The sequence below is a fragment of the Spodoptera frugiperda genome, chromosome 5 (assembly GCF_023101765.2).
Source record: "Spodoptera frugiperda isolate SF20-4 chromosome 5, AGI-APGP_CSIRO_Sfru_2.0, whole genome shotgun sequence".
Classification (NCBI taxonomy): Eukaryota; Metazoa; Arthropoda; class Insecta; order Lepidoptera; family Noctuidae; genus Spodoptera; species Spodoptera frugiperda.
The window spans coordinates 1,677,113-1,699,751 of record NC_064216.1 but is presented as its reverse complement, the minus strand read 5'-3'; the positions used below and the strand labels follow the sequence as shown (position 1 = coordinate 1,699,751).

At 34.8% G+C, this 22,639-nt stretch overlaps 1 protein-coding gene across 3 annotated transcripts in view; it reads left to right on the top strand.

The window, feature by feature from the left end:
- Positions 1-22,639, top strand: part of LOC118271617 (rho-related GTP-binding protein RhoE) — a 134,292-nt gene that overhangs the window by 22,262 nt on the left and 89,391 nt on the right. For 2 of the 3 annotated variants that reach the window (XM_035587718.2, XM_050693852.1), the window contains exon 2: positions 22,417-22,463. The exons of the other annotated variant lie outside the window; for it this stretch is intronic. The gene's annotated coding sequence lies outside the window, so the exon portion shown is untranslated. The remainder of the gene's footprint in view (positions 1-22,416; positions 22,464-22,639) is intronic. 3 annotated transcript variants of the gene reach the window in all.

The following is a 22,639-nucleotide window of genomic DNA, read 5'->3' as shown; positions in this document are numbered from 1 at the left end:
GATATGTCATTGGATCATTTTCTCCCCTTAGAAAAAGTTAAATAAAATATTATTGGGATTTATAAATTCGAAATCACGAACCGTAAAATAAAAATTTATGATTTAGCAGGTACACTATATTCTAGATGGAAATACCTAAATCGTAAAATCTAATATTATACCCAAACCGAGAATCAAACATGCCTCCAGCCTAAACCGTCGATATTGTAATAAAACGTAAGTACGGTTACAAGTTAAATAGCCCTCAAATTGTTACCGGAAGTGTTCGGTTTCCGGGCCGGGAGTTCTCGATCTCAATTTCATGAAAATCGGACAAACCGACGGAATTTCTTTTATTATTTTCAGGAGATTTAAGACAATGATTTGAAAGCAACCAACCATAAAACCAAGAAATTCGGTTTTTGGAAACTTTATAAAGGTTATAAATGTTCTGTACCCTTAGTACAAGTTTGGTTTTCGTTGAATGAGATTGAAACGAGACTGTGTTTGGCGCTCTGATTGGTCAGCTCTGATTAATAAACCAATCACGGCGCCGTAAGTACGCCGTTTCAATTCGATCTCGTTGCAAAATCGATTTTTATCTTTAAAAATATCGATTATTTCCATAAACGATTATTTTTTCACATCCCTACTTCTAGCTTTGCCAATTCCTTCGAGGAACAAATCAACGATATAGCAACTCATGACTTTAATGTTGTATGATTACCCTTAAAACATTTTCATCGATCGAACAATCAACATTTAGACTGTCAAAACAGTAGATTACCTTATAAATAATTTAAAAATATAACACACCCTTTAAATTAAAAAATAACTCCTAATTGCACATTGAACCACGCCATAGTTGCATAACTGTCAACTTTTAAACCTAGTTCGTTATATCGTTCTTTTAACGGACAAGTGACATTTGCGCAGGTGCGCGTGCGCGGTAACCGTTGGTAACTGTTTGTAACCGCTGGTGACAAAAAAACCACTGTTACTCGCGTTACTGGTTATTACGGAACCATTTCTGCAATGTTGTAATTAGGGGTTGTGGTTTGAGGTTGTAAAAATAGCAGTTTGTAGTATATTTTTGTTTTTTCGGAGTCTTGCATTGTCCAGTTTATGGCAATAGACCCACCCCCTATTACATGGGTCTTATAACACAAATGGTCAAAAGTGGGTGGACATTGTACATTAGCATTAAGTGCCGTATGTATTTCTGCCTACCTCGTCGGAAATAAAAGGCGTGGTAATGCCAAACTCCGAGCTACTGCCTTATTTTTATCTATATCTATACATATAATAAAATCGTAGAAAAGTGCTGTCTGTACATTGAAAATAAAAATAAAAAAAATAGCAGGGGTTATTGTTATGTCGATGTCGAACCCAAAAATGTAATTAACTTTTTTTTTGTCTGTTTGTCTGTTTGTCTGTTTGTATGTTTGTCTGTTTGTCTGTTCGTCTGTGCGCGCTAATCTCAGAAACGGCTGATCCGAGTTGGATGCGGTTTTCACGAATATATTGTGGGATGCTTAAATTTACATTTAGTGTTTGTTTCATGTCAATCGGTTCATAAATAAAAAAGTTATGTCAAATTAAAGAATCACGTCGAACATTCTATGCTTATACCATTAATCTCCGCAACTATTTGACGGATTTGGTTGAAATTTGGTACAGATATAGTTTAGAACCTTAGAAAGGACATAGATATATTTTTATTTCAAAAATCAAAAAATAAAAATAAGAAATAAATTATTTATAAATAATTCTATGTCGATCGTTACACGACTTCGGTTCATGTTATTGTTTTAATTCATCGAAAAAAATAAATAAATAGTAAAAAGGTATGAAAAAATAATATCAATATAATAAAACATTTAGTACAAAGAAAATGCTCTAACGGAGTATAGATAATTCTATGTCGATCGTTACACGACTTCGGTTCATGTTATTGTTTTAATTCATCGAAAAAAGTAAATAAATAGTAAAAAGGTATGAAAAAAATAATATCAATATAATTAAACTTTTAGTACAAAGAAAATGCCCGAACGGAGTATAAATAAATAATCCAAGTTGTCTTTATCCTCGATAGATGGCGTTGGGATCGAAATAGATCGCGCTATGGTTTCGTAAGGCTAGCCGCACACACTCAATAATATTGTCAATGCAAGATTGTCAATATCTTCATCAATAAAATGATCCCCGCACACTACACAATATTATTGTCAATTTTTCATGGTACAATCTGACTCAGTCGATCCGCAGCTAGATTCGTGTGCGCACGTTGAACATAATGGAAAGAAAGAAAAAAGTCGTTGCATTGAGTATTGCATAAAGGGGATTGACCAACTTGTATGGGACTTTGGCTATTTTTGAACAAGCACTTCAGCTAATAATATATGTTTGATTTATTAGTTCATATCAGTAAGAATGAAGATACAAACTTAGTTTTGTATCAAGATTTATATTTAGATATTTTTTTACATTTTATTGAAACTTATTATTCATGAAATAAAACATTTTTTTCTATTAAATTGCATTATTATTACTATTACTAAAAAAAGGCAATCAAACAAAATCAAACAGCAATTCATAATACGTCCAGGCAGACGGGACGTAAACTTTGTTCGTAGGGAATTATTTTTTTTCTTTACGTCTTCTCTGTGTGTTTACGTGTTTTAATTAATCGTGATACAGATCACGATATGCTTTGCAGGATGTATTCCATAATTCTGGATAAGTTTCCCATGTTTTAATAAACACTGACAAATAGGGTTTTTCCGTAAGGGTACTATTATCAACAGTATCAACACTATTTTCGCTTTGGATACTGTTTTCGTCTTCCATTTTGAACAAATAACACGAACGTCCGCCTGCCTTGAAATCTTTTCCTCAACTAAAATATTGCCGCGCGCCCGCACACGTCAATATGATTGACAATATCCCTGCCTCCCCCGATATTGACGTGACAAAATCAGAATTTCTGGATATTCTACAATATTATTGAACAATACCGCAATACAGGTCGCACACACACAATATTATTGACAATACGTACTTTATTGACAATATTATTGAGTGTGTGCGGCTAGCCTTACATTCATTTGGTTGGGTATCGGCCGAGCGCTTCGGTACTATCATAGAAAAAGTGTATTATCAGTCGTATGATTATATTATTTGTCTGTAGTGGTCCTGCTGTTTCGTATATTCTAAATTGGTTTCGTTGTATTTGTCAATTAATAAGTTTATTTGTTGGGTTTTCCTGGTTTTTTGGTTAAACTATTTAACGTAGGTTTAGTTTGATATCGATTATTAGTAGTTACTGTAGTTAGTTTTTTTAATAAAATTGTAAGTCTAATTTATAAATTAATTAGATTAGATTTAAGTCGTTTCTTTTAAATTATTTAGTTTAAGCTTGGTTATTATAGCATAGAGGATAGATTGTAATATGGTTTCTTTTTTAATTGTTATAAATTCGTAATTCGTAGCTTTCTTTAGTTTTAAGTTAGTTTAAGTCCGTTTTTAAACTATTTTTTCAATGCCCTAAGTGAGTATACATCTATTAAATTCAAACGCAGAGCTCATTATGTTGATATTTGAAGAGTTCCCTGGAATATCTTTCACATCTCATTTTTGAAGAGATCCCGCGAGATCGGGAACTATGTGGTTAAAACCACAAATTTGCCGGAAGTCACTATTCCACGCGAACGAAGTCGCGGGCAAAAGCTAGTTTTGAAATAAGGCTTTCTTCTGATTAGGCAGGTATGGTAAGCCATATATTATATACCAATTATTCATATCGTAGTATTTTATAAAGCTAGTGTCTATAGGTCAGCTTAATAATATTTTTTTATTTGTTTTCAATTTACAATAAGTCTTGCGTATATTTTTACTGCAAGTCTCAATACATCTTTATGTATTAAATTGCCCTTTATACAGGTTATGTATATGTGGTATTTAAAGGGCAATTAACCTTTTATATAATGAGTACTGTGGAGTTAACTAGCGTGAGTTCTATTTTTAGATTACGACATTTTTGATTACCTTTCTTGATAACGTTCTTACAGTAATTGATCGAAGTTGATAGTAGCTTAGCTAAGACAGATAAGGTACATTTTTTATGGAATACGCCGGTTATCGAGTAAACGGATTACCTGATGGTAAGCAATCGCCGCCGGCCATGGACCCTATTAATAATACAAGATGTAAAGTAATACTTAGTTAGAAAAAAAAAGGAGCCAATTAGCTAAGCAAACATAACAGAGAACACATTATAAATATATTGTTAGAAAATGTAATATCAGTTAGTAATTTTAATTTAAATCGCTATAAAACCTAACTTCTCCATTTAACTTTATTTTTATTTTTATAAAGGATCGCTAACTGATTCTGACGGGTTTATTTTAAGAAAATAAATTTAATGCAGAATATTTCTACGGAACTAGGAATTTGTTGGGAAAATGTATTTAAAATCCTTTTATATTAACTGCAGGAAAACGGGAACTTATGCTTTGCTGATTTTTCTCCTACATTTTTCTGTTTTCATTGCTTGTGCTATAAACTCTTCGGTTAATGTAAACTTATACTTTGTAGATTTGTATAAGAGTTAAAAAGTAAATAATATATTATTATAACAACACATGGTGCGATTTTTTTTATAGAATACTAGCTTCTGCCAGTGGCTTTACCTGCGTCCCCGTGGGATAAAAAGTATTTTATATTTTAATCCACAACATAACCCCTATTCTAAATTTCATCCCGACCCCTTCAGCCGTTTTGATGTAAAGGCATAACAAAAAGACAAACATAGTCGTCGCATTTATAATAAAAATTGGATTAGTAGGATAATATTATGCCGTTACTTGGTAATCCCACTTGTTTCCACTACCATAGCAATCATTAGTTAGGTACTCTATAAACACTAGGTACACTAGAAAGATCTAAGCACTAATTTAGCCACAACTTTATAAGCCCGCCTAACTTCTAGAACTGAACTGCATAATACCTAGTATTTAAACTATAACTAGACCAAAATTAACTTTGTAATAGGATTAGTACTACTAGGTATTATCTATAACCTTTTGACCGATGCACTAGTCAGGGTTCCCGACTTTGCTTGAAGTTTTGGACGCTTTGTCTGAGTGTGTTAGTTCTACTTGCATGGTTTTATGTAATAAGTCCATAAGTCTATTATGTAGTTTTGATTAGAATTTGGTTTTTGTTGTTGAATTTTGTAATAGATGTAAGTATTAAAATATTAAATATGGAAAGCTTTTGAGTTTAATTAACGTTTAATCTGGATCACACATTGTTGTGTCTATGGTTTCTGAAAAAAACAAAAGGTAATCAATGACATACATTTGCTTTCAAAAAAAAAGGATTGAAGAAACTCAATCCTAATTTTTTTTAAGGAGTAAAATGTTTTCTCCATCTCCATCCAAAAGATTCTTCCATCTTAGGTGAGGCGAAAGGAAGTGTCAGACTCTTACTGACTTAAAACAACTCCGTTGCTTCTCTTGCTTTTCCGCGCCCGAGCCTCGGTAGTCATTTAAGGGTTTAAATGACTCTGAGTAAATATTTTTATATTAGTCAATATTTTTTAAAACCCAGTTACTTTTCTTACTAATGTACAATTTTAAACTACAATTTTCCTTTACTTTTTAAACACAAACAATATGCAAACACAACGACCGACGCTACCCTACCATTCCTGGATTATACATACACATACATAAAAAAAAAATCAACGCAAAAAGCATATTCTTTACAACAAAAAATATCCTCCAAGTCCTTGCTAACCAGAAAAACGGGCAAAATTTTCCGGAATCAACTCGATCTACAACCAGAAGATAAGTAGCTCCTACACTTTTTTTTTTTGCTTTTTTCCTCCATTCGCAAATAGCTATGGAAATGTTGCCATTACCTCGTTTTCTTTTAACATAATTTTTACTCAACATTCTACCTTTCTCTACCTCGATTTTAAGCCCTTTTGTCAACACAATAAGGTGGATTTCTTTTTATATTCGCTGCTTAATCTCAGAACTGATTCAAGCGAAGGTTTCCAAGTAAATCGGTTGGATTTATAGCGATATAACTTAACCTGTTTTTATTCAAGTATGTTTTAATGGAATTTATTTGTCATTGTTAAGGTAAATATTGATATATTGAGATTTTGATATTTTGAAAATATTGATACCTTAATTGTGTTTTAGTTTTAATTTTTAGCTATGTTTGTCACACTGCAGGACAAAGGCCTCCCTAGCCTCTTTCCACTCATCTCTGTGTAAAGCTTTCTGCGGCCAATCCTTGTGATCTGTCCATTTCGTCTCGCCATCTCCTTTTCAGCTTCATTTAATCTCAATTGTGACTTAATTAAAACTATTTCCTTAATTTTTATAATTCTCTAAGAAGGGAAGAAAATAAATTGAAAGAAGGAGTAGTCAGAAGTGCATTAAATTCTATGTAACACCCACTGATATGTTATGTCCTGTACTTAATTGGAAGTAAGCCAATTACCCTACACTGACCACAATTCCAGTCATTGAAACTAAAAAGATAACTAAAAAAACGTTTTATTAATAAAAACATATTATAACGTTACGCCAATCTCAACTTAATATACTCAAGTCTCAGTTTATATTTAATTTTTTTTTATTTGTTTAACATTCTCTAGATTTACATTTTTAAATACTACACATATAAAATAAAATAATATTTAAAAATATAAAAATAGGAGCCGACCAGTAGCGGGAGCATGGTCCAAGCCACCGGTGGTTAGGGCTCCAGAGACAGAAACCTCCTCACAATACGTGCCGATATATATATTTATATATATATTTAATTTACTAAGAATACAGTATACTTGGAACTAATAAACCCACTCGAGGAATAACCTCAAGGATAGCTGCTAACTAATTATAATGTACTTCTCTATGAAGTATAACCAAACAAACTGCCAAGTTATTTTATAATATTTACATAATAAACGTCTGCCTTTATTATTGTTGAACATTACTCTGTTTAGTAGCGTTTTATGATACGACTCTTAAACCTTTAAGAAAAGAGCCTTTTTAAAGGCCAGTAACGCATCTGTTACTACTCAGATGTTGCGGGTGTCCATGGGCGGCACTGATCGCTTACTAACAGGTGATGTCTGCTCTTTGCCCCATATTCTATAAAAAAGCGTCTACCAGCGACGTCGTTTGCGTGCCCGTGGCATGACAAGTGTCCTATGTGGAATTCCAGGCCATAATCTACCTCTGTTCCAAATTTCATCCCGATCACTCCAGCCGGTTGGACGTAATTGAGTAACAAACATACACACAAACATACACATAAACTCACAAACTTTCGTATTTATACCTAATATTAATAAGATAAAGTATGATTTTATTGTAACTTTCGTGAGACATACTAAATTAATTATTATGTTATCGGCTTACTCACGTAATGTTTTAGCAGTAGCAGTGCGACAATCGCCGCGTCGTGTGTCGCGTAATGCTGTTCATGAATATGAGCCTCTAGCATGGCTTGAAACTAGTCGAGTTCCTCGTCAAAACATTACGTGAGTAAGCCGATAACATAATAATTAATTAAGATAAAGTACAAAGCTAAAACTATCACTTTATTTAAAAACTAAATTTAAAGCATTATTTACAATTCCCGATACAAAATATCAATGAGACCGCCAATACATTTTATCAACAGCAAATACAATCACATCAGCTTTTCAAAAACCAAACAGATTGACTACACAAAGTTTTTAATCACAGTAATGCAGTGTACAGTACAGTCGCGCACAACGTTAAAATAATTAAATCGTTTAAAAGCACTAGAGAGTTTTTCAACATGGAGTAATTACGTCGGTAGCTACTGCATACCGATGACAGGGTACTGGTGAGTGCAAAAGTGCTTTTCTATATCTTTTTACTTGAAACAGACAGGACTAACGAACTGTCGACTTTGATTTTGGAAGGTTTTTTTGAAAAACGAATTCTTATTTAACGGTTTTCTTTTGCGTTTCTGTGTGTGTGTGATTAGAGGAGTTTTGTTTAGGTAGAATGTTTGAATGTGTGGGTTTGTTTTTAAAAATGGAACGATAATTACAGCAGTCCTGCGTCTTTTAGTAAATAATCAAAGTTTTTCGGTGATTAAATAATATTGTCATTAGACATTATGCTTAATTCCCATTTGTGTGTGACTTACCGATGATACAAACTACTTTTTTATGGTATAAGCTGATAAAGGAGAAGACAGATCACTTGATGGTAAGCAACCGCCGCTCATGGACACTTGAAACACCAGAGGCGTTACAAGAGCATTGCCGGCCTTTTGGGTGTTAGGAGTTTAAGAGATGTTGCGGATTCAGGGATGGGGAAGATTGGTGATAAATGGGCTTCCGGTAACCTCACTTACACAACGCAAGCGTTGTTTCACGTCGGTTTTCTGTGAGGCCGTGGTATCACTCCGATCAAGCCGGGCCCATTCGTGCCGAAGCATGGCTCTCCCACACTTAACAGTTTTAAGACTTATAAGATATTTTGTATACGTTACTACAAATTAGTTTCTTTTCTTACACCTTTTTCACACTCGAAACACATCTGTAACCAAAAACTTACTAAAAAAACTAAAAACTTTTCCCATTATCTGTACAACACTACGCTAGTGATGGTACCACAGCACTTTCAATTTACTCATTGTCTTTGAGAACAATATGTTATGAAAGTCCCGAGTCTCGTGTCTTTTGTTTTTTTTTTATTTATTTTTTTTATTTCATTCCCGACCAACGATAGCGGTTTACACGCTCTCCGCACTTTTAATTCCTTTTAAATTTCTGTCTAAACGAAGTTTTAAATGGATAAATAATTTCTTTGAAATTGGATACTGAGCTTTATAATCTGTGGACTGGATTTAAAAGATAATTAGATTACTAGATTAATGTGTATCTGTATCTATACTAATATATAAAGCTGAAGAGTTTGTTTGTTTGTTTAAACGTGCTAATCTCCGGAACTACTGGTCCGATTTGAATAATTGTTTTTGTGTTGGATAATGCATTTATCGTAAAAGGCTATAGGCTATAAAAAGATCACGCTATAATCAATAGGAGCCGAGCAGAGCGGGTGAAACCGGAAAGTAGCTAGTTTCTTTATAATTATGGTTTTGTAGACAACGAATAAAACATTGGTCCTGAGTCGAGTGTATGTCGAGTTTACAATTTTAAATGCATCTTCTAGCAAAGGGATTGTTTTTCGCCTTTGATTAAGGTATTACATATAGTTTTGGGAGGATGAAGTTTCTTGCTCGTTCTTCTCCATTCAAAACTACTTTGAAATGTCAACGTGTGACTACTAACAAAAACTAGTACTAAGGTAAGCTAACCAAATAAGGCCTACCTTATTTTTATTACCGCCTAGCTCGTAGGTTTAAAATGACAATGGGCTGATAATTTCAAAATCTTATATTTATTTATTAAACTTTGTAATAATGGAATCAAAATGGCTTTAGAAACAAAAATTACAATTTTATAAACACAAATAACTAAAGTGTCACTTTGGCCTTATTGGGAACCCTATGTCTTAATAAGGCCTCAATAAAAACTAGTAAGTATTCAACTTCTTAATTATAACAAAACTTTGTCAATGCTTATAATAAATGTAATGAGATCTTATTAATTAATTTTGGTCATTATACATCAGGCTAAACGAGTTTCTCATCATGTAATACCCAAGTAACATCTTTGAAGTCATCGGTACCCCAGCATCAGTCAAACGAATGAGAATAACTTCTTGTTCTGTAGCCAATTTAGCGACCGACCTAGCTTTCGTGTGGTGGAAACCACTCTTTAGATGATGCGTACTTCTTTGGAAGTTATATCTGGCTGCAGCAGCCTACCGGGTAAAACAGGGTGCATAAAATTCGAAGGGTGAATAGATACCTACTATGAAGAATTTCCCGATATCCATTCACCCCTTTTCTGTATCTATTCACCCCGTTTACCCCTTTCTACCATTTTAACAGCGTTTTCCATCTTTTGCAAAATCCATTGGCTTTCTTTTTGACAGAAGCTGGTGATCCGTTTTCTATGAAATTACTGAAAAACAACTATGCCGTAATAAGGCCTACACGTTTTTTTTGTAGGCTTTATTAGGACATGGCACATAGGTAAACAAAACAACTATTATATGAAATACACCGATATTATAGCTATTTCACTAATGTGAGGAGATAGCTAAATGTATAATTGTCATACAGACAAAACACGGCACGTCGTATACTGATAAATATAAAAATACTAACAGTTTACGCTACTCGAATTTTATAAAAACTAAAGTGCGCTTCACGTCGTGATTGTTTTCGTCTGTAGGTTCCAACATAATCGCGGCACGGGTTGCTTGCTGTGCTCAAATTAGTTAAGTAATGTGCATGCACACTTCTACAAACTTTGGCGACCATTTGACATCGGGAAGAGGGAAATTTTCAAAATAGGCTTTATTGGGGCATAGGCCTTATTTGGTTAGGTTACTATACTACAAAAACTACTTTGAAAAGCCTATTTAACTATTTATGGTTTAATTGGAATAAATTATTTGACTTTGACTTTTTTACAGTCGAGTGTCTGAAATAGTGCCAGCTTGAGGCATTCATAAAACAATTACAGTTTTAAATATTCGATATGAAATAGCTCGAAGGACATAAGTAATTTCTTTTAACTATCTTTAAATTTATATTAATTTTCATGTCTGTGCACATAAAACAATTGGCTCTGCGTTTATTGATATTAAAAACAATAAAATTCAGTTTAACAGCATTTTTATTATGACGCCATTTTGCTATAACTGCAGTGAATAAATGAAGAAATGATAAGTTCAGCCAATATTTTGATTACCATTCGTATTAAAAAATATTATGGCTCCATTAAAATATGTGCAATTTTATTATGTGATTGGTATTAAATCCAGTTGTTTTTTTTTTTGTCGTAAGCAATATTCAATTTGATATTATTTGTGTTTGAAATCCATTTTTAATTTTATTTAATTTTTATAATAGCGATGATGAAGGGTATGAAATTTAAAAATCTATTTAGTCTGTCCGTTAGGTAATGAAAAAATATTAGATTTGTATTTTTTTTATTTTGTCATGTAACATAACAAATATTCAATTTGATATTATTTGTGTTTGAAATTCATTTTTAATTTTATTTAATTTTTATAATAGCGATGATGAAGGGTATGAAATTTAAAAATCTATTTAGTCTGTCCGTTAGGTTATGAAAAAATATTAGATTTGTATTTTTTTTATTTTGTCATATAAGATAACAATACTTAGATAAAACCCATCAAAGTTTAGGAGTGGGAGCAAATACGTCATTTCTACGTATAAAATGTACCTAGAAGTAACGTCACGTGACATTTCAAATCGATATATTTTCGAAAGTATTTGTTTCCGTAAGAAAAAAAAATACGTGTCTAATGTTATAAAATAATCTACAAGACGGACATTAAAATTAAAATTAGTCATCTACCCTATTATGATCACTCACCCCTACCATAGGATAAACAGAGATACATAATATTTTAAATTATATTTATACTTACGAGTAAAACATTATAGCAACATAAAAAGAAACATACGAAAAATTTTCTACACAAATAAAAACTCTTTGCTAAAAGCAAATTTAAAAAAAGAAGTGTAGTCAAAAGCAAACATTTGAAAAACGAATGGCTCGCATCGAACGAACCAATAGCTCAACGCATTCCAAGTTTAAAACTTTTAATTCCACTCGCAATGAACTTTTAGTAACGTCAATACGGCAGCCATTTTGAATCCACTCGGGAAAGTTGCACTGACAGATTGATAACGTGAAATTCAAGTTCCGTTCGCTCTCTTACAAGTTTATTTTTCTTTTAATGTCACTACGTCAGAGCAATTTGTCATTTTCTTCCGATTTCGACTTCGTTCGTTTACGAAGTAATTACTTAATATAAATTGTTTTTAGTAAGGTTGGTTTTAAAGTTTGTGTGTAACGTGACGTAACGTGCTTCGTGGTTTTACCTTGGATCAAAACACGTAAGAAAAATAAGTGAATTACATTCCCAGATTGCTTCCACAAAGCATAAGGACATTTATTATTATAATAACCACCGTGAAACATAAAATTATCTAAAAATAATTGAAAGTTCTACTACTAGTTTCTCTCTACTACTGATACTACTAGTTTCAAGTCACAGAGGGATTTTTCTTCGGCGAACACAACCTAGTAGGCTGCGCGACGTAGCCGCGTCTACGTGAGTAAACAAACCGTTATTTTTATTTAATCAGGACATTACATCTTTTAATAAAGTTATAAACCTTTTCTCCATACTTTAGTATTTTTGCTAAAAACAGAGAAGACAAAGAACTTTCCACAACTAAATCGAGCCGATATACCGTTAAATTTTCCCTGAATCTAATCAATCAATCACTATAATACACGTTCGCGTTCAGAGGTGCATTTTGTACCGTACATTCGATATCAATGGTCGTATCATTCCCTCTCAACTTTTCCAAGCAAATAGAGCGAGACAAACGTATACCTTGGTCACCGTGAGAACTGTGGAGAAATTCTCGCGACTATCATTGACAAATAGGTAGGTAGTTGATATTACGGGGTCATTTGTACCGTCAAACGAATGCAGTTGGACTTTGGTAGTCATGAAAATCGATAGGATAAGGAAAGATGTCATTGAAGATAGATATGCTTTTGTTTTTTAAAGAGTGTCGTGAAAAGTTTGTCTCATTAATAATCCAAACGCTTTTCCAGTGAATTTTATGACATCCATTTTCTTTTTAAGCGTCACCCCTCTTTTTTGGTTTCTCCTGTGTCGTGGTGCGTTTACAAACATACAAGTTCACATAGACAGGACACCCAGACCCGAAACAACAATTTGTGGATCACACAAAGAGTTGCTCCGTGCGGGAATCGAACCCGCTACACGTAGCGCGGCAGCTGGTTGCCCAGCCACCGCACCGACCGTGCAATCCAAACTGAATTCATTATATTGAAGATAGCATTAAATAAGACTAACAAACCCGAGTTTCGACAAACACAGACAATGGTTTTCCCCGTTTTCCTACGCTTTTCTCTTAATTTTTCCTGAAATTTCTTTGCTATAAACCTCACAGAGCCCGAGACCTTTCTAAGAAATGCAAAACCGTGGAAATCGGTTTGTGCGTTCTGGAGTTATAAGCGTCAGGAAGGAAAACCCGACTTATTTTTATATTATAGATAATAATTCTCCAGATTTATCAACAAACATTGGACAGACTGTATGATAAGCTCAGTGCTTCAAAAACCGGCTGCTTTGCAACGCGTCGTGGGTTTAATTGTTCGAAACGTAGCAATTATTCGTGTGATCCTCAAATATTTGATGAATTACAATAGTAGATACATCGCTACATAGATTACAAAATAAAACTTTCATAAGATTAACCCAATAGGCCGACACAATCAGCCAATAGAGACAAAATTGATCCAATCCTATTGTGAGTGAATGGTGCGTGCGCTTACGCAACAAATGGCGATACAATAGCGAACACTTTCTCTAAATTACTCAGTTAGAGTTCATTGTACCAAGTTCCGCTGTAGCAAGATAAATTCCCATACATATGTGAGGACGACAATAGAACGTCTATTTTAAAATGTCCCTGTTTATTTAATTTCAATTTTATAAAAGGATATGTTTACAATACGATATGTGATCTGTGGTACAAAGTCCAATGTTCATCAGTTGCAAGCGCAACTGGTAAGACAGGGGTCTCGGGTGTGATTCTCGGTTTGGCTAAGCATTATTGAGTTATTGTTTTATTTTCATTTTTTGGAATTTATGGAATCCGGAACTGTCTTCGGCGTATGACATCCCTTTATTTAATAGAACTGTGGAATATCAATGTGACATATCCAATGTGTACCTCTGTCTGCCCCTACCAGGATTAAAAGACGTGATGTTATTTTTATATTTAGATTTTATATACAAACAACTATCTTCTGCCAGCGGCTTCACCCGCGTTTTCGTGGGATAAAAAGTAGCCTATGTGTTATTCCAGACTATAATCTATCCATATTCCAAATTTCATCCCGATCTCTTCAGTAGTTTTTGCGTAAAAGAGTAACAAACATCCATACTCACAAACTTTCGCATTTATAATATTAGTAGGATATAATTCTGCAATTCACACGTTGTGTTTATAATCCTATTTCATGTTTCAATTCAGGAATCGGATCAAAAATAAATCAATAGTGATTTCGCGTGAAATCCCACAATGTTCGTGGTATACAAATTCAGTACTGGAAATATTTGATTGAAACTCTGAGAATTCGTAGCTACTGAATTTACATTGACGCAACAGTTGCAATACTGAAATTCAGGTTATAGGTATATTTCATTGAAAGGCATTGTTAGGTAACTTCATTAATTTTGAATTTCATGATTAAAACATTTTTTTTGCCTTTTATCCCTTGTTCACGCTTAAACCAACCACCATTCGGTTGGCACGGTGGCTAGGCAACTGGTTGTTGTACAACGTGTAGCGGGTTCGATTCCCGCACGGAGCAACTCTTTGTGTGATCCACAAATTGTTGTTTCGAGTCTGGGTGTCATGTGCATGTGAAATTGTATGTTTGTAAACGCACCCACGACACAGGAAAAAGTTCTAGCATGGGGCAAAGTTTTTTTAAAAAGAAAGAAAGAAAATAACCATCCCTGAAGGGGTAAGCAGAGCTGCACATTACGGCACGTAATGCCGCTATACAATGCACCCCCACTATTGACCATTTGTATTATAAGTCCCATGTTATAGGGGATGAGCCTATTGCCAAATACACTTGTACTAAGCTCCTAAACACAAGAAAGTAAAAGAAATACGAAAACTAAAATATTAATATTTTTTTCTTTTACCTAGCTCTGGGAATGAATTATAGCTATAACACATACACATAAGAATTTATTATATATCACGTAATAATGTTTGTCCTAATAATATTCCTTATACAGCCCTGTTTCTAACTGTAATTCATTTTGTTTCAGGTATGAAAAGAATAATTTCGTAGCTGTTTATTATAAGCCATACTGAAGGTAACTTTAATAATATCATATATATATGTCTTATTTCCACAATATTATCAAGTTACAAATAAACTTCTTGAACTCAGCCTTTTGATTCGGGTCTGTACTTTATTTTATTGTTAATAATGACGATTTGTTTATGGTATAAACCGGTAAACGAGCTGATGGATCACCTGATGGTAAGCAATCGTCACCGCCCATGGACACCCGAAACACCAGAGGCGGTATATAAGCGTTGCTGGCCTTTTATTAGGAAGTTAAGAGTTGTTGGTGAATCAGAGATTGAGAAGATTAGGCAGGGGTAATCGGACCTCCGGTAACCTCACTCACACAACGAAACCCAACGCAAGCGTTGTTTCACGTCGGTTTTCTATAAGAACGTGGTATCACCCCTGTCAAGCCGGCCCATTCGTGCCGAAACATGGCTCTACCACACTTGATGGAAAACATTTACTAAAAGTTTGTTTCTTTAATTACATTAAGACAGTGATGATATTTTGCTGCTATGTCGGTCTCCATAGAATAAAAGGTGTGAAATTATGCCATGTTAAAACAATAGAATGTTTGTAACGCCATTCAGATGATGCAGATAGTTACATAACAGGCATAGATAACAGGAATTTCATTAAAATTCGTGTACGAACGGTTGTTTCAGGCTGAAAGTGAATAGTTTGCAAACATAACCTAACTCATACTCGTTCATACGTAGTTAGTAGTAATTGGTGGAGTTATTCCTGAAATATTTTCAGCGTCAAAAATGTAACGTGGAATATTGTAGTTTATTTTTTTATGAAATAGAACGCTAACGAGCAGGCAAACACCCGCAACACTAGAAGAGTTACAATTGCGTTGCCTGTCTTATGGTGGCCACTAAAGTATCCATGCTGTGAGTGAGTGGAAACTTATTGGTTTCTTGTGAGGTCGTGGTATCATTCCGGACGAATCATACCAAAGTCTGACGCTCATAGTACTTTAGAATAGCACATACTATTCATTCCAAGCAAATATACTAAACAATTCCAACAGGAGATATTCCACATAAACCAAGCAGCAGCCAAAAGCTAGTATTACCTAGCCCAGCCTACATCACATCTTACTTCTTACTTAACACATTGAACGCCGTGGTGGTCACCGGTGACCAACGTTAGCAGAGGATTTGTCTCCAACAGTTTTTTATTGGCAGTCAAAGACTTAATATTTTAAATGCGAAGGTTTGTGAGTTTGTGTGTATGTTTGTGGCTCAATCACGTTAGAACCGCAGAATGGTCCGGCAATCGACATACAATTGGAACAGGGGTAGATTATGGTCTGAAATAACACATAGGCTACATTTTACCTCACGGGAAAGAGGGCGAAGCCGCTGACAGAAGCTAGTAAGTACATAAAGATTGCTCCTGTCACACCGTTAAGGGTAATATCAGCCCGGATGACGACACCGAATGATTTAATGTCCTCTAACAAAACTACCTTCGTAACTAACTTGTGATCCCAATTTTCCGCTCCGAACCGAAATAATTTCCCGGAAAAAACAATGTTAAGGAAAAAGTTTTTCCGGAAATAGATATACGTCAAACCCGGGCTGGGATGGGGGACACATCCGTCATTGAGTAAATCCGGTGAACTTTTTGATAAGGGTTTTTGTGGACGTGCGATTTTTAGTCGCAATTCCACCGTCCCAAGGATTTATTGGGCATATTTATGACTTGCGTTTTTTTTTTTTATATAGTGTGTTATAAATTAAATGTTCGACAAGTTTTAGTTTAGTTTACTATTTTATAATATAGAAATACTCCTAATACTATGAAATCGTTAAAAATACATTTAAATACTTACAAGAATCCTGGTTTACAAGAAATACAATAATTTTACGACAAAAAATTTGAGTAGGTAAAAACACGCAGTTTAAAAATGATGTCCATTGCATAACAATAGGTCCACGTCACCGAAATCTAATTCTGTACACTTCTTTCTTTCTCTTTAGGATAACAAGAATTAGTCCCAAAAAGAAATCTAGAAAAAATCTAGAATATTCACTAATCTAGACACAAAGTCAGCAAGTCTAAGTCCATCTTTATGTTAGATCTAACAGCCGTGGCTTGTTGAGAGTAATCCGCTCGTATCATTTGCGACAGTAAAACGTATTTGCCGTGAGTAGAGAAGCCAACAAAATAGGTATACCTATAGGTCTTATACGAGACCTAGTTTAGTAAGTGCACTCTATTTTCTATCTTTGTTTATGTTTTTTTAGTTCTATACTGAAGTACCTATAGAAATATCGCTCCAGTCTTTTACTGGGTGGGTAAAGACAATGGAATGGTAAATGATAGGATTCTGATCTACAATTTTTATGATATCAGCCGGTAAACTAGCAGACGGATCACCTGATGGTAAGTAATCGCCGCCGCCGCCCGAAACACCAGTGGCGTTACAAGTGTGTTGCCGGACTTTTAGGGGTTAGCAATTTAAAGTTATTTAGTAGTGACTATTTGGACCATTTGCATTAGAGATTATTTTAGGTGCTTGCAGTGTGTTGACAGCAGAAAAGAACACTTTGTCGCCTACTCTTCTGGCAAACTTATGGACTAAATGAGGATGAAGCACAGTGGGATTGTCTAGCGAATTACTAGGGCTCCAGCTCGAAAAGCAGGAGTAGTTTTTAGTCAGTAAGAGTCTAACGCTCCCTTTCGCCTCGCCTCGAGAAGTTACTGGATGATTTTCCCTTTTAAAAAAGAGTCCACAATGGACTGTCATAAGCTGATAGGGATGACTGTAGGTTATATAGGTTTTGATTTCATGGTGTACAAATTTTCTTTAAGATTTTTTGAGTTACAGCCATGTTTATACCATAATATAGGTCTTATTACACACGAATTCCACCATCTTACCTATACATATAACTTGACTCAAGTCTACCCACATATCACCAACAATGACCAACCAATCAAATATTAATACGGCTATTATACGCTCTATGAACCCGCATCCGCTGCAGCGCTGTTAAGCGTGCCTATAAATATCATAATAGAATCAATAAACTTTATAGCTGCGTTGGCAGTTTTGCTGGTTTTGCTGAAAGGTAAACATTGTATGGCTGCTCTTATACTTGGTTGGTTTAATATGAAGGATTGAATTAGGTAGCGGGAGGTATAACTATTAAGTACATGATTATGACTGTTGTTATACGATAGAAAAGCACTAATAAAGGTCTAAAAACTTCAGTACGGTGTCAACTCTTACAGGGCCTTTCTTCCTTTTTCTTCTCCTCTAATAATATCTTCTAATTTATTTCGTTGCGGGATCTAAGACAGTCATTTATGTCCCTGGCAAGCTGGACTTCAGTGTTCCGGTGTTTTCGTGGTATACAACCACGAAACTACTGTAGATCCTGGCTTACAGGAGTTAGCACACATCCATAGCACGCATCTTTCCATATAACAAACTTATCTTAGTTGAACCCGTTTCCACCAGTGCTAAGCTATGTGTACTAATGAATATGATTGGTGGAAGCCAAACGCATCCACAGCAACGTAGCATAGCACATCTCTAGTGCAAAAGCACCGTCAAACTACCAGTAAAAACAAAAGAAAACCTGCCAAAAAGACCCTATGATTATATCTCATTAATTCCATCTAGTTTGGAAACCTGACGATCACAGAAACCATGCCCTGAATATAAATCCGTACATGAAATAGTGTCCTTTTATGACCTGATATCGATCCATAAACCGGCACCGCAATTACGGCGGCATCCCACCGGAATTTGGAATTAGGAATCATTGCACGTCTACCCTGATAAAACGTAATATTACGAGAAAGAATAATCGAAAAAGTTCAACCGATTCCGGGGGTCAAAAGTTAGTTGTTTTTTTTCTAATGGAAAATATGTGTTTATTGTATGTCTTTCTTGATTGGTTTAGTTTTTAGTTTTTCTTTGGAAAGTTACTTAAAAGTCTGTATTTTTAAAAGATATTTACTATGCTATCTAAATTCTAAAGGTAAACCATTTCATAAAACTCACAAATTAGCGAAAATTGGATTTAACGCATGAAAATAATGAAATACCGCTGCATGGTAGATATCCCACCCACTCGCACGAAGCATTTCGCCTCAAGCTTCGTTGTGCGAACTGCTAGGCAGTGGAACTCCTTGTCGGAGTCTGTGTTTCCTGATGAGTATAACCTGGGTGTCTTCAAGGCCCGAGGGAATAAGTTGCTTATCCGACCGCATCGTCGCTTACTACCAGGCGAGATGGTGCCCAAATGTCGACCTATCAAATATAAAAAAATGCATACAAAAATGTTGATGAATAATAACATCATCATTCCACTGTAAGGATTTCTAACAGAATTATCAAATGCTCAAATGCTGATAGCTACCAAGACATTGGAGCACCTATTTACATAGTCAGTGCTTAACAAACACTTGTGGGAACTAATTAATTGATAAGATAAACACCGTCTCTGCATAATAATGCATGAACAATGCACTGTTTCTCTGCTAATTCGCATTTCCTTATTCTTATTTTTAAGAGATTTCAATAACAAAGGATTTTCTTAGTTTGATTTGTATGTATGTATGTTTGTGCGAGATTATCTCGCGTTTGGCTGAACCAATTTTGATGTGGTTATCAGCAAAGTATTTTTCTGACTTAAAAACAGAGTCGGTTAAGAAAACTGAAGGCGGTTTTAAAAACAGTTTTATACTGAACTGACTTTAAAACCCGAGGTGCTTAAAGTTACCATTATAAAATATCTATGTATAGTTAAGTAACTAAGACAAACAATAATAATACATAATAACATAACAATAATACACGATAAATGTCATTATAATAATGCCAGAAAATTAATAATCCTTCCCGAAAATCGAACCCAAAAACATCCAACCAAACAATTCAACCAACAAAACGAATAGACAAAACAGTTTTATTACTAGATCTTATCAAGAAAATTAACAATTTGGGAGGAGAGCTCAAAAGGACGACATAAAAAGACTCCATCAAGTTAAGGGCGCGAATTGATGACTCACTCAAAAGGGTCGGATATAAAAAAAAAACTCGCATTTTACACAATGGCACTGTAAGTTCAGTTAAATAACTTTTCACACTCTTGGGAGACGAGGTTAGAAATAAGATGTGCTAAGATGAAGTGGTCTAGTTAAGTGTTGTTGTATGAATTGTGAAACTATTGTTTTGTTTTAAAAGGAGGCAAAGGTTTATTGATACGGTACTATACTATTGTGGCTTCTGCAGACTACCTAGCGGGTTTACCGGGGCTCCGGTTCGAAAAACAGGAGTGGTAAGGGGATGGTTTTTAATCAGTAAAAGCCTGACACTCCCTCTCGCCTCGCCCAAGGCGAGAGAAGTCATTGGATGATTATCTCCCCTCACAAAAAAATCTAAACTCTAACTATTCTCTAGGAAGAATAATAGCTAGATATTAAGTGATCAAACACTTCTGGAAGTAAGAAGTATGATTTAACAAACAATCACCAGGTAATTAAACTAAATCTAAAAACTAATTCAATTAGCAAAAACGGAGCTAACATTAGACCAAAACTAGAAAGTGCTACAATAATCTGACGATTACAGTCAAAAAGCCAGTGAAAAGAGCATTTATTCAAGCAATTACGACAATGTACGGTCATAACTTTCATTTAATATTAATGTCGCCACACACCGCCGCGAATTATGTAAATTTTAATTGTAACCCCTTTTGCCAAATACGATGTACATTGGTACACACATCAGGTTATACAGAACCAGTGTAAACTGACCGTCGAATGTAAGGAAAGGTAAAACAAAATGAGATCAAGATAAAATGGTTTTGTATAGCTAGATGAGTGCATTACGACCATCTTAAATATAGGATTATACAACGACAATTATTGGCTTTCGCAAACTGCATTTCGTGTGTTATGATCATTAATGGGGTAGTACCTAAACAAATTTTGTTTTAATATCCGTCTCGTAGATTTATTTGAATACATTACACAAGCATTTTCTGACAAAATTAAATACTTTTGACGATGCATTGATTTGAAATATCGTGTGACGTCACTATTTACTATATTTTATAGGGTAACGTGACGTCATGGCAAACTAAACTTCACTCCATTTTTCTCGCCCAGATTTACATAACTTAAATTCTTAAGGAATAACATCCCTACATAAAAGAACACTACCTTTTCAATGGGTACAAAGCACCATGTGTATATGGTTCTTTCCTTAGGGATATCCACGTATTTTCTTTTCCATCGTATTATATGCATATCCTATTCTTACAAATTTGGTAAAAAGACCCAGGTTAAGAGGCTGCCAAACTAAATTACGGCCATTCAAAGCCGGACTTAGGAACCTACTTGCGTATAAGCCTTAAAAACAGCGGTGTGAATTTTTATTTCAAAATGGAAGGTAGAAAGCATAGAAATTGATAAAAGCTATGGGAAAAGGCCTGTATACTACTAAAATTATAAATACCAACGTTCCGTTGCGTTTCAACCGTTTGTGACGGTGTATGTTATGTTTGCGAAATGAGAGCGCGTTTGGTCCTCTGATTGGCCAGCTCGAATAAACCAACCAATCAGAGCGCTGAACAGTAAACGGGCAGACGGATCACCTGATGGTAAGCCATCGCCGCTGCCCATGGACACTCAAAACACCAGAAGCGTTACAAGTGCCTTGCCGGCCTTTTGGTGGTTAGGAATTTAAGGGTTGTTGGTGAATCAGGTATTGGGAAGATTGGGTAGGTGTAATTGAGCCTCCGGTGGTAATCTCACTCACACAACGCACGTTGTTTCACGTCGGATTTCTGTGAGGCCGTGGGTACTCCGGTCGAGCCGGCCCATCCGTGTCGAAGCATCACTCTTCACATATTTATTCCAATACCCCATAACACAGTTTACTTCGTTCCATCCTATTTACTGGAGAAGATCATTAATTACCAGAATCCCGGTCACTTACTTTCTCCCATTGGAGTAAGTGATGCGTACCAAACATTGCCACCATTTTTTATCGTCAATTTGACGGCTTCTGTAAACACGGTCATTGTACCAAATTGCTATAATTTATTAGAACTGTTACAACGTTTACACTTTTTTGTTTTTTTTTTAAAAAATTGTTCAGTAACTCTTAGTATGAGATTGCTTTACGTTTAAAGTACTAGAAACGACAACGCGTTCGGCGCTCTGATTGGTTGGTTTTCGAGCAGGCCAATGAATGGTCAACGGTTGTTGAATAAAGCTTTTTGAACGTGAACGGAAATCGAACCTTGTTTAGGCGTCTCTCGTTGCCAATTTCTTAAGTCATCTAATTGTAATTCATTTTGTTTCAGGTGTGAAAGGAATTATTTCATAGCTGTTTATTACCCACATACTGAAGGTAACTTTAATCAAACTTTAATATTAATATATATGTATATATATGTGTGTTCTCGTAGAATAGACCCTAGTCATCTCTGTTACTACAAAATAGACTACAAATTCTAGACACTAAATATCAAAATTCAAAACCACCATTCTTCAATCTAGTCTCAGAACTCTAAAGACCTATTTATA